Source organism: Nannospalax galili, unplaced genomic scaffold (genome assembly GCF_000622305.1).
Source record: "Nannospalax galili isolate Female #2095 unplaced genomic scaffold, S.galili_v1.0 scaffold999, whole genome shotgun sequence".
NCBI lineage: Eukaryota > Metazoa > Chordata > Mammalia > Rodentia > Spalacidae > Nannospalax > Nannospalax galili.
Genome location: NW_008344824.1, coordinates 645926 through 660346, shown reverse-complemented (window position 1 = coordinate 660346; position 14421 = coordinate 645926). Strand labels below are relative to the sequence as shown.

Below are 14421 nucleotides of genomic sequence, written 5' to 3'. Positions count from 1 at the left end.
CCCCCCCCCCCCCCCCCCCGCAAGAAAAACATAAGAAAGGTAAGAAGCCAGAAAGCAGAAGTTACTAAGGGCTGCAGGGAAGCAGAGTGGACCAACCAAGAGGGCACAGCCACTTTTGTCAGTGTGTCTTCTATGGTTTTGACTTTTGAAAGCATGTTACTTTTATACATTATAATTAAACCAATAAGGAAGCATAAGGAAGGAAACACTAAAGCAATACATATCAGTGCTAGGGAAATAGTTCAGTGGGTAAAGTACTTATCTTATAAGCATGAGGGCCTGCGTTCAATACCCAGAACCCATGTGTACTAGTCACTTTTCTATTGCTGTGACAGAAACACTGACCAAAGCAATTTATAGAAGGAAGAGTTTATTTGAGCTCACAGTTCCAAAGGGTCAAGAGTCCATCATGGCAGGGAGGCATGGCAGCAGAGGTGGGTAGAGGAGTAGCAGAAGCTAGGTGCTCACATCTTCAAGCAAGCACAGGAAACAAGAAAGTGACTGGAGATCCAGCCAGGCTTAAGAACTCTCTAAGCCTGCCCCCAGTGACATGCTTCCTCCAGCAGAGCCACACCCTCTAAGACCTCCCAAAACAGTGCCACCAACTGGGGACAAGTATCCAAATACTTAGGGCCTATGGGAGACATTCTCATTCAAACCACCACACCATGCAAAAGATCTGGGCATAGTAGAGAACACTTGTAATCCCAGTACTGGGAAGGCAGAAATAGAGATCCCTGGAGGTCACTGGTCAGCCTGCCTCACCTACTTGGTGAGTTCCAGGCCCCTGCCTTGCCTTCAAAATAAGAAAAGTGAACAGCACCCGTGGAATGACAACCCAAGATTTTCCTTTGGCCTCTGCATGCATACAAACAAACATGTGCATAACTAGCTATAAACATGGGCACCTGCACAAACACACACACACACACACACACACACACACACAATTTTTTAAAAATTTAAATTCATTTGGCTCCTACTTTATAAGCTGATAAATGTCACAATCCCTTTCTAAATCTTGCCTATTAAATAAATTAGACAATGTAAGCTGGACATTACTATAACTTGTCAAGGAAAAGAGCATGCTATAAAATTTAATGAAACTTGTTACATCTTCCAAGTCTTATATTACAGCACTATTTCATAATTATATGTTTTTCTCTAAAGCATGTGGTCTTAACTAAACAGAATTTCCTCAATGTGGAAAAAAATTTATCCACTTTTTTTAAAATGGAAGTTAATGCTGCTGAATTCCTCATTCAACATATGACATGTCCCATGCTCCTGCCTTTTGCTTTCTGCTTTGAAGATCCATAGAAAAAAATGTCTAAAATTATTAAGTGGTAGCAATACTGTATTATATAGCAAAGGCAAATATTATAAAGTAATTCTAACTAGACACACTTAATATTCCACAAAAAGCACCCATGTAACTTTGGTGTGGCTCAGAATCATCTGAGGCGCTTATTAAAAATAGAAATACCCAGAGCAGAGCCGGGGAGGAGTGTGGAGGAGCAGAGATGGAGGGAGAATGGTAATAGGTGCAGAGGTCAGCTAGATAGGAGGAATAACTTGTAGAGTTCCGTAGCACAGTGGAATAACTATAGTTCACAACAGTATTTCAAAATAGCTAGTAGAAAAGACTTGAATGTTTCCAACACATAGAAATGATGTCTGCGGTGATGGGTATACTAGTTACCTTGATCTTACCACTACATATTATGTTGACATCTTGAAATGTTAATACCATAACACACAAGTGTGTACAATTACTGTGCTCATTAAAAACAAACACTTATTTTTATGTGTTTGAGTGCTTTTGCCTGCATGTGTATAAGTATACCTATATCCTGCAATGCTCACGGAGGTTAGAGGGCACTGGATTCCCTAGAACTGGAGATAGGGACAGTTGTTAGCTGCCATGTGGGTGCTGTTAACTGAACTCAGGTCCTCTGCAAGAGCAGCTGGTACTCTTAACCAGAGCCATCTCTCCAGTCCCACCTTCATATGAACCTACAGCAGTGGTATTAACATGTACAAGACCCATGCAAACCCAAGCATAGAACTGTGGAAATGGGCAGCAGGCTCCAATCTTAGCCAAAGTACTATTGGCAGCTGATTATTGCTGGGTGAGGAACAGCTGATCTTCTTAAAGGGAAGGACTCTAGGGAGACTGACTAGATCTCAGTGGATGAACTTGCACTGAGGGACATTTGGGGACACTAACTTGACTCAACAGGCTTTAACATCAATGACAGAATGAAATCCAATGAGGGGGCTATGAGAGGGTGCCAGTGGAGAAGGGGGTATAAAGATGATTAAGATGCTCTGTATGAAATACACACAAGTTCAATAAAAATAACATGAAAATAAAAAAGGAGAAATGTCAGGTCCTATGTCAAAGCAATTAAACCAGAATTTACATGGGCAGAGTCTCATCTACAACTTTTTTCTCCAAAGAGAAAACAAAATTTGTATAGAAATATACCAGATGACTCTTTTATTTTATTTTATTTTATACAACTTTATTTTTAAAATCTTGTTAATATACAGCATTTTCACATTTTTAAAACCAGATGACTTTTGGGCCCTACTTGGCATACACTTCATGTAATTAAGACCCAGAATAAGGCTACTAAAGGAAGGCCACTAGCAAAAGGCATTTGAAGGCATGGAATATGATTTCCATACACAAACACTTCTGCATGTGGATACCATCCTGTTTTCTCAGCACAATTTATTTAAGAGGCCCTCTTTTCCAATGCAAGCTCTTAGTACCTTTGCCAATGACCAGCTGACAATACACACTATTCTAGGTCTCTATTGAGTCCACATTGGTGCCTATGTATATTTTATGCTAATACCATTTTTATTGCTATGGCTTTGTAGAATATTTTGAAGGCTGCATAATGCCTCTAGCTTTGCTCTTTTTCACTAGGATTGCTTTGGCTATTCTAAGTGTGTTTTGGGAATTTTGTTCTTTGTTTCATGGTCCCAGAAAAATTCCCTAAATATTTTTAAATTAACTACCATCTACCTTCATCATTTTTTTTCAGAAAGAACTCCTTTTGCCCATCCAGTCTTGATTTAATGCCCCACTTCCTAGCATAGGCTGGGCATTCTGTCATGGGGCTTACCACATGCTTTTTTAAGTCTCATATGTATGCATCTTACCACTTGCTCTCAAGTGCAAGAGCCACATCTGACTCATCTTTGGATCTCAACATAATGACAAGTATATAAAGGATGTTTAAATGCTTGACAACTAATTTCCTAACATATTTCCTCATCTTTCAGTTTACAATAGCAAAACTTATGTTTGCCATTAGTAACTTTCTATGTTGAATATAAAACATTAATCAACTACTTATTGTGGTCATAATTCTTCCCATTGAATTTTAAGGTTTTTTCTCTTAATTGGCATTATCTACATTATAATCTTTTGGGGGGAGAGGGGTGAGACAGAGTCTCCATAGCCCCAGCCCATCTGGAACTCACTATGTAAACAAGGCTGGCTTGGATCTCACAGAGATCCCTCTGCCTCTGCCTCCTGAGTGCTGGGATTAAAGGCGTGTACCACCATGGCGGGTGTTACATTATAATTTTTATTCCTGCTAGGCTGTTAGCAAGAAGAAGCAAAGTAATTAGGTGCAATATCTTGGAGATTAAACTAAAAAAAACTTGTATTGAGCACCTATTTTGTGCCAGTCAAGACTAAGTGTTAGTGAGCCACTGCCTACAATCCACTGACATTGATTAATAGATACCCCAGTGACCAAGAGCTCAGGTTACTATTCATTTTTAAAGACTTTTTCTAAAAACAGATATTTTTTAAAACTGTATATATAAACCTAAAATTATCCACTATTCAACCATCTTGAATACCATCTCATTTTCACATAGCCATAATTTCTGGTTATACTTTCACATATTATATGTTCTGAATAAACCATTTAAAAAATCAATATTTAATTACAAATGTTACTATGCATTCTAAGACCAAACTTGACGGTTTGTTTTTTGTTTGTTTGTTTGTTTGTTTGTTTGTTTGAGACAGGGTCTCCCTGTAGCCCCAGCTGTTCTGGAACTCACTATGTAGACCAGGCAGGCCTTGAACTCACAGAGATCCACCTGCCTCTGCCCCCCAAGGGCTTCAAACTTAACAGTTTTTAAATATTTTTTGGTATAGCTATATCAATTTAACCATTTAAGTATAGGTGAAATTTTAGATAGTTTGCCATTTTCCATTATAAATGATAATGCAGTTAACTTTACTATAAATTAGTTTTTATCCAATCCTCCAGGTATTTAGATTTCAAATTATTCAAAAATAGGATTTTTAAGATTGCACACATGTATTGATAGGCTATATATCTCATAAACATGCACAAATATTATGTGTCTGTTAAAAATAAAAAGTAGGGGCTGGGGAGATGGTAAAGTGCTTGCCATGCAAGCATGAGGACTTGAGTTCAGTCTCCCACTATCCACATAAAAAGCCAGGTGTGACTGTGTGTACCTATAATCCAAAACTTGGGAGAAGGAGACAGAAGATCCCTGGGGCTTGCTGGCCAACCCTGTAGCTGAATTGGCAAGATCCAGGTTCAGTAAGAGAGCCTGAGATGGCTCAATCAGTCAAGTACCTATTATGCAAACATGAGGACCTGAGTTTGGATCCCCACTGCCTATATACAAAAAGCTGGGCATGGTGCTATGTATCTGTAATCCTAGTGCTAAGGAGGTGGAGGCAGGTGGATCCCTTGGAGAGTCTGTCTAGCCACTCAGTGAGTTCTTGTATCAAAAAATAGGCAGCAAGTGATAGAGAAGACCCCCTGCTATGGTTTGATATGACATGTATCTCATTGCTCACATGTTTGAATTATTGGCAGCACTAACTGGGAAGGTGGTGAAACCTTGAGGAGATGGAGCCTGGAGTTAGTGGGCCGTCGGGAGCAGGTCTTGAGTGCTTATTGCCTGGCCACACTTCTGTTCATGCTCTGCTTCCTGAGTGCAGTTGGAATGTGGCCAGTTTTCTGTACCTATCACCATACCTTCCCAACCTGCTGCCACATCTTACCTTTCATGATGGAATGCATCCCCCTGAAACTGTAAGCTAGAATAAATCCTGTCTCTTTTAAGTTGCTTTTGTCTGAATATATTATCATAGGAGCAAGAAAGTAACTAAGGCATAACCTAACACTGACCCCTGAGCACTCCACACACACACATGCACACACATTCAGGTATACCCACATGAACATGAACATACAAACACACATACATATACCACACACAAATTAATACATAAAACGGATAAATAAGGTGGTAAGCAAGGAGATACCTGATGTTGACCTCTCATCTCCACATGCACATGCACATATGTGGGTTCATACACACAAAAAAACATACACAAGCACATTTACACACAAAAGCATAAATAAAGCATAAGCTGGGTATGGTGATGAATATCTGTAATGTCAGAACTTGTGAGGTGGAGGTAAGAGGATCAGGAGTTCAAGGTCATCCTCAGCTGCAAAGAGAATGTAAGGTCAGCCTAGGCTATGAAACAGTGTCTCAAAAAAAAAAAAAAGACCTTGGGAAAAAATTAATAATATTTTATCTAGAAATACATTGTAAAAAAGGCTTTCCCTTAAAGTCTCTATCAACTTATATTGCCATTAACCACATAATGAAGCCACCTCTTATACCACAGACATCAGTACCAGAAGCTGTCTCTCACTTGTATTTATTGATCTAATGGGAGAATGGTAATTTTACTTTTAGCTACTTTAATCTATCTATTGACAAGTATATGAAAAAAAACATTCAAACTGACTAGTTAAGTAAGAAGCCAGTTCTATTCTAGCAGCCATAGTTTCTAAATCTGGCTCAGATTTAAATCTAATTATTCTCAGAGAAGAATAATCAATCAGAAGATTCACTGCAGTAGTTGAAGACAGACCCCTCCTCTTTCCTTACCTATCCTCCTACACTCAGAGTCCTACAGAACAGTAAGAGTGGCAGTAAGTGAACAAATGAGTGTGGCTGTGTTCTAATAAAGCTATGTTTACAAAGGCTGGCAGTGGGCCACATCTGGTCTTCACAATATATTTTGACTACCATGTTGTAGAGAATCTCCGTTTCTATCTACCATTTACTGAATGCCTAAAGCACATAGGGATCTCAGAGAAAGGGGTAAAAAAATCTCACTGTTCTTAAATAAAAAGCTGCACAGTAATATATGATAGCATATGCTGAGTATTAACAAGTACAAATAAATATAGACTCTAGACATGCGCAAAGAAGAGACAGGGATTGTTATCAACTTGGAGAAATCAAGTGTCCAACACTGAGGAGCCAGGAATCCACCCGACGTGCTAGAGAAGAGGAGGAGCCTAAATAAGAGAGAAAGAAAAGGTTGGAGAAGTTTGAGGAGTCACAGTGAGGACAGGTGCAGGTTAAGGATATTTGAAGCTGGGTGTGGTGATGCACACTTTTAGTCCTGGGAAGCAAAGGCAGGTGGATCTCTGTGAACTTTGTGAGACTGAGGCTCAGCCTGGTCTACTTAGCCACTTTCAGGCCAACTGAGGCTACAGGGAGACCCTGTCTCAAAAAACAAAACAAAACAAAAAAGGAAATTTGCAAAGAATGACAATCTACTTTTACTGGAAACTACAGACAATTCTTACTGAATGTACAAGTAAATGTATATAGTACATTTTGCAGATGTATGTGTTGGTTGAGCTCATCAAAGAAGAAATCACGGGGCTGTGGAGAGATGGCTCAGTGGTTAAGAACACTGGCTGTTCTTGCAGAAGACCCAGGTTTGAATCCCAGCACCCACATGGCAGCTAACAACTGTCCATGGCTCCAGTCCCAGGGGATCCGATAGCCTCTTCTGACCTCCGCGGGCATTGCAGACCATGGGTGCACTTATCCACATACAGGCAATATACACATATACATAAAATAAAAATATTTTTTAAAAAAGAAGAAATCACAATGTCCATAGAGTTAATAAACCAGTGCTAAATAAATATTAACAGCTCAGGCTGAAGGAGAAGGCAAGCGGAGAGGGCGAAGATGCAAAACAAGGAATCTAAGAGCAGTGGAAGAGAGAGCATGAGGAATGAAGGTGCACAAAGTCCTAAAGTGATCATGAAATGGTGACAAAGGTCGAAAGGGAGCTCAGGATGGTCGAGGAAATGCAGTTCGATAGCCAGACCTACACAGAGAGGAAGCAAAGTCATTTTCAAGACCCTGGATGCCTGTACATGATCAACAAGTAGTCAATAAGCTGTGCGATTTAATGTAACTCTCTAGTGCAGCACTGACTAGAAAATCTTCCCTCGGTAAGGGACATATTACACATCTGCACTACCTGGACCCGGTCAGCAGTTCGGTGGATTTCTTGAGAACTACTCAAAATTCATGTAAAGCTGTCTATATATGCCCACTTATATTAAACCATGGCTCAAATTATGTCATTTTAAAATGTTTCACTATGAGTGTCTTAGACTGTTTATAGAAATGTTCATAGAAAATTTTAAAGCATTTTCAAGTATTTAAGTTTTTTGACCCAGGCATTCAGAACATATCACTGCTTTCCTTCTAGGATATTTCATATTATCACACACCAATTATTACTAGCATTATTTGAAGGAGATAGACAATAAATAGTGGAGAAAATGCTCTGAATTTAACAGAATATGTAACTCGTATTTTTTTGTAAATTTTTAACTGAATTTTTGTGTATTTCATATGGACCATCTTAATCATCTTTAAATCCTCTTCCCCACTGACACTCTTCCATAGCCCCCACCACTGGAATTTAAGCATTCTGTCATTTGTGTTAAGGTCTATTGAGTCAAGTTAGTGTCCCCAGACATCTCTTGGTACAAGTTTATCCACTGAAGTCTAATCAGTCTATCTAGAGCCCCTCCCTTTAAGAAGATCAGCTCTTCCTCACCCAGCAGTAGTCATCTGCCAATAGATTGGCTAAGACTGGGTCTTGCAATACCCATTTCTGCAGTTCTATGCTGGGTTTTTGTCTGCTTGAGTTTGCATGGGTCTTGTGATGTTGTCACCATTGCTGTAAGTTTATATAAGCAAGGTCCCAGGAACCTGTAGGACTCTATTTCCATGCACCTCCTCCCTGGCTCTTCCAGACTTTCCAACCCTCTTCTACAATGGTCCCTGAGCCCTGGGTGGGTAGAGTTTAATATAGGAGTCCTGTCCAAGAACCCACACTCTGCAGATTTATTTTCTCTGCTTTAGTCATTTGTGTCCTTTTGTGTTCATGGCCCTCTGTTGCATGAGGGAGCTTCACTGATGAGAACTGAGGGATACATTAGTGTTCTCTATACCCCTGGTTCCACTATGTTCCACTGATGAGAACTGAGGGATACATTAGTGTTCTCTATACCCCTGGTTCCACTATGTTCCATAAACCTTAGGTGTATAGGTTGCATTGTTAGATGTGTCACTTAGGGTTGGGCAGTTCACCATCTGTGTGTGTGACCAGTTGTGGAACTCTGTAAGAATCTCCATCTACTGCAAAAGAAGCTTCTTTGATGAGTGGTGACTGGGACACTTATCTGTGTATTTAAGATCCATATTTTGCACATAAGAAATTACATTTGTCTAGGGATGTGACAGCCTTGGGATCTCCTCTAAGATCTACGACCTCTCCAGCCATGGGTATTTGGCTATGTTTACAGTACCACACATGAGATTCCTCTCACTGAGTGGCTTTTAAGTGCAATCAGGTAGCTGTTGATTTCCTAAAAGTGCCACTACTGCCCCAATATAGTTTGCTATGCTGATCATTGTTGTGGTTTTTAGACCTTAAAGCTGGAGTGGGACCAGCAATTGATGTTCTCCCTTAGTAGCTTGTGCAATGCTTTCCAAAGCTATGAGAGCTAGCCTTCAGGGGATTATAAACAATGATTACAACATAAATTGCATTACTGTAGTTATTTCCAATCTCATTTTGTCCAATTTTCAAATATATTTGCATTATGAAATTTTTGCTTTAAAAATAATTATTCAGACCAAAATTACAATGGAAACCCACTCTTTGTAAACTAAGTACTTCCTTCTCATCCTCTACCTTCCTTGTCAGGACACTCCACAACAATTATCAGAAAAAGTTCCCCATATCCCAACTGAACATCATCCTTACAAAATCCTAGGGACTGGTGCTACAAGTAGGTAGAGAGAAATATCCTCAAATTTCCCTTTCAAGCTCCTTCTCTAAAAGAAAACCACAACTGCTCATCTGATTCCAACAGGATCAAGATAAGACTGGGAATCAAAGAATGAACTGTTTGTTAAAGACTTTGGTAAAGACACTGGTGAAAAAAATGGCAAGGGGGGCTGGAGAGATGGCTCAGAAGTTAGGAGCACTAGCTGTTCTTGCAAAAGACCCAGGTTCGAATCCCAGAACCCACATGGCAGCTAACAACCATATGTAACTCCAGTTCTAGGGGATCCGACGCCCTCTTCTGTCATCCATGGGTACTGCACAAAATGGGTGCACTTATATACATGCAGGCATAACACTCATACACATAAAATAAAAATAAATAAATCTAAAAAATTGAGGGGGGAAATGAGGTCGCTCACTCTCCTTGACTTGCTTGTGTTCTGCTCACTGTGGCAGCAGTACTATGGCAATACTAGTTCTGAAAACTGTAAGGCACTGTTTTTACTGTGAGCATGAAGATCAATGACTGTTAACGGCATAAGACATTTAGAAGTAATCCCTGCCCATAAGCATGGGAGAGCATTGAATAATATCAAATATAAAACTGCAGTGAATGAGATGCATAATTTAAGAAATTTTTATCTACCAAAGTGCCACAGTAAGGTTAATTACATGCTAAGTCTATTTTTGTATTGAGGGGAAGAATTTCAAATCATGGCTAGAAGTCAGTTGCAAATTTGCTTGAGACAGAAAGCTTTAACTATATTTTATATGCCTTAAAGACAGAAATTCCATCTCTCCTTTCAGAGTACTGCTCAAATATCATTACGAAAGCATTCCTTGTGTTTTAGCAAACTGTCTCTGTATTATTTAATCATTTCTCTTAATTATTTTTACTCAGTAAATGAAGGATTAGATGATGTTCTTATAACAAACCTTTATGTCATGTTTTTCCAAGACACCATTTCCATCTGTATTAGCAGTTTAGACACAGCTTTCCAGGTAGGGAGAGGCACTATGCCTCACCTGTATATACCAGTAAAGCACACGGATTAAAAGCACTAAAATAAGAAAAGAAGTATTTCTCAGAATGTAGAAAACACAGTCCAATTTAGTGGGTATCTGGTCCTCTTGCTGGCTAACGAATCTGTACTTGGATTTTCTTGGGAATCCTAAGTATCTTTTTTTTCCTATTTTACCTTCTCTCTTTTTTATTTTTTTTCATTTTCGCAGCTTTCCTAAGACAGGAAATGCAAAAGACATTTATATTAAGTATTCTGGAGGGTCATTCCCCAACTACCTGTATCGAGTCAGAATTGGTGGCTGTCAGGAAATGAGAGTGCTGGAGCGGGGTCAGAGATGAAGACTGTGGAGCTGAGCCTTAGCTGCAGCTCTACAACTTACAGGCCAGGGTCTCTATGTCCCAGATTTCTGCTCCATAACATGAAAATAATGCTACCTAATGCCTAGAGTTGTCTTAAGGATTAAATGAAATTGTGTCTTAACTGTTCCTAGCAGTGCCCGACATGTGGAAAGTGCTAACTAAATGTCTTCCATTATTATCAGTAATGATAGTTATTTGTTTCAATGAATTCTCCAGTGTCAACTATACCTAAAAGACACTAAGACACTTGGAATTGCTTTCAACCAAAAGGAAAAATCTAAGGTGTGGCAATTTACACAAAGCTAATGAAACAAGCTTCAGGGTCCCTCACTCGCATAGCTCCTTCCAAGGTGAGACTTTAATATGTTCATGTGCTCTTATGTTTTAGTAGTCTGTAAAAGTAATATACTTTAATTGAAATCTGTAAAGAGCAGTCTTTCCAATACAATTTCATTCACATTTACTTTCAAATCCTGGGGGTGCTATCCTGGGACTTTCAAGGATATGGATAAAGGAAGCTTGACTTGGGGACACGGCAAGAACCCCATCCCCACCCCGGTGCCTAAGGACACAAAGGTACCAGGCAGATAGATTACTGTGTATCCTTACCATGCCTGATGATGAAGTAGGTGTGCTGCGGAGAAAAAAACCAGGTCTGAAATAGATGAAGATACTAATCCATGCAAAGCTTTTCCAATCATCAATTCAGCTCTCTTCTCCACCTTTTTGAAAGTCTATCTTCAATAATGTAGCAAAGTACTACTATTAAAGAATAGTGCACACAGTTCTAAATAAGCCCCTACACCAAAGGCATGAACAAACCAGTTACTGAATGTTACTGATACAAATATTGTTTTTGAGCAAGAAAACATGAAAGCTCTGAAATCCAGCATTCATATTGTGAAAGAAAATTGAAAGGTGTTCTTAAATTCAACAACAGAAAGAAGAATCAGCAAAGTGAAATAGAGAAATTAATCTAAGGTAGGTAGAGGTAGAGAAGGCGGGTCCAGTAGACAGCAGATCTTCTAAAGTGTGCCTTCTCAAAGTTAATAAATAATACAAGAGGCTAAGGCTAAATGATGGGGAAGTGTCAATACGAATAGTGCTCTCTAAGAACCAACTAAATAGGGAGGAAAGTAAAGGACTTTGTCTCCATGGACAGTCAGGATGTGAAAATTATGCCACCTGACTTCACTGCTATGAGAACTCTGAAAGTGACACACAGAGAGCTTGGTCTTCCTTTGCAGAGATACTACATAAGAACCAACAAAGAGAAACTTTCCTGGAGAGGCCAGAAGTAGTCCTGAGCCTAAAACAGGTCTGGCCAGGTCTTCAGAGGTTACCTGCCTAGAAACTACGATGAACATAACAATCACTGGAGCAGAACTCCTTCCTCTCTTTCCCTGACACAGTATTAGGTGGTAGCAACCTCTGTGGGATGCAACCTAAGATATTCCTACTCTAGAGAAAAGCACCTCCAAGTAGGTAGAACCAGCTTAACAGTGACTTCAAGAAACTCAAAGTGGCAGCCACACAAAACAGCATAAAAAATTCTTACAAAGTGCCACAGTAGTTTAATCCATTGTTTCCTACATCTCAAAACTTGCTCATGGTGGAGATTCATTCATTCATTCATTCATTCATTCATTCATTCACTCACTCACTCACTCACTGGAGGACAGTTTGACAGATTCCTGACATGTAACCCCGACTGGCCTAGAACTTGCAATCCTCCTGCTTCACCTCTCAAATACTGGGATCATAGGGGCAGAACACCATGCCCAACTTAGTAACTGAGTTTTAGGACCATGGAGTTCCTGACATAGAATAACAACTTAGGGTTAGCACATGAAGTGCATGTGTTTTGCTTGTTATGTCCCTTTAGCACCTGAGGGCTGCTCTTTGATACCAACTTTCCATATACATTCCCTTCTTCCCAATCTTTATGTCGACTATCAGTCACTAAGGTACAGAAATGTTAATCCCAGGCATTCGGGAAGTCTGAAATCATACTGTCAACGTCCTAACTTTATGTTGCACAGAGTTTTAAGCCGTGTCTACACTTTCAACTGACCAGACTGGGGCTAACATCTGGCAAATGCAAAACAAAAAGATGCTAGGACCAGTGTTGATACCAGCCTCGTGCTCCCAAGCAAAAAATAAAAATAAAAAAATAGGATTTTGAAGCTGCTAAATCCACAGATGATCCAAGGATCCACTAGATTTTTAACTGCTTAAATAAACCATGAAAGTAGAGTTGGAATTCTCTGCCACCATTATAAAATTAGAATCTGTTTCAGCAAGCAACCTAAATTTGCACACAAAATGAAAAAAAAGTCATTACTGTGACTAATTACTCTTTACTACCCTTTTCAAAGATAGATCAAAACATCGTTTAATAAATGTCAATTTAATTTTACTGCTCAAGATTAGCAGCAGGTGATAAGTGGGAAACGCAATGTCCTTAAATACACAGTGAAGCAGATCATCTTAATTCTCACATATCCAAGAAGGGAAATTAATTCAGAACAAATAGGAGCATAAGGTATCAAATAAGGAAAATTAACAAAAAAGTTTATGACACCAGATTGATGAAATACAAGTATGCTCGGTTATAAGTGGCATAACTTCTGCCAAAAAGAAAAAATCAAGTCCTTTCTTCACAAGTACTACAAATTAGTCTCCTACTTGAGGCATACCAAAGGAGTTCTATAAATGCATCAGTGTCTGGAAGAACAGACTAGGAATTTGCTCTAACATGACATGGAAAGTAACCAAAACTACAGAGAAAAAAAAAAATCAAGAAATAGCTCCCAAACATTTTATAAATCATCTTCTACCCCTTCTCTGATCCGCTCTTTGTCTGCAATTTCCTAATCTCTTGGTAGTAAATGGAGAACTGAGGGCCCAGACTGAGAAGATTTCAGCAGGGGGATAAATAACCTGATTCACACAGCATCTTGAAATCTAGACATCCAAGATCAGAAGCATTGCTCTGTGAGTCTGTGACAATGAGGGTCAATTGGGGGAAAGAGGCACAACATGGTCAAAGTATGTTATAGATATATGAAACTATATGAAATTCATTACTTTGTGCAACAGAAAAAACTACTTCAGTGATCTTTCAAGACAGTTTTACTAACTAAATACTAATTACAAGTCCAGTTTAAGCCAAGTAGAAACCAGGCCCCAGGTATTCAGAGACATTCTATAAGAGAACATGAATGTAATACAGAAATCATAATCTATAATTCTTAAAGGCTTGAAGTTACAACAGTTGATAGTTATGTTCTTACTACGTGTAAAATGCTACTGGAGTCACAGTGAACCCCAAATAAGATTATCATGTTAAATATGAACTCAGAATGAAAGTAATGCTATCATTTCAGAAATTCTGAGAGATGACTGCTAGGTAACTATGATTTCAGGCCTCAAAAACATTTTTTCACAAATATAATTTTTTAAATAATTTTATTATAAATAGTTATGTTCTTACTACGTGTAAAATGCTACTGGAGTCACAGTGAACCCCAAATAAGATTATCATGTTAAATATGAACTCAGAATGAAAGTAATGCTATCATTTCAGAAATTCTGAGAGATGACTGCTAGGTAACTATGATTTCAGGCCTCAAAAACATTTTTTCACAAATATAATTTTTTAAATAATTTTATTATAACTGGGCATGGTGGTGCATGCCTTTAATTCCAGCACTTGGGAGGCAGAGGCAGGTGGAGCTATATGAAACTGAGTAAGGCCAGCTTGGTCTACATAGTGAGTTCCAGGACAGCTGGGGCTACAGGGAGACGCTGTCTCAAAAGACCA

At 39.0% G+C, this 14421-nt stretch overlaps 1 protein-coding gene and 1 pseudogene across 1 annotated transcript in view; both read right to left on the bottom strand.

The window, feature by feature from the left end:
- The window catches only part of LOC103740522, an 11691-nt pseudogene extending 8461 nt beyond the window's left edge, over positions 1-3230 (bottom strand).
- Positions 1-14421, bottom strand: part of Aven (apoptosis and caspase activation inhibitor) — a 178866-nt gene that overhangs the window by 49004 nt on the left and 115441 nt on the right.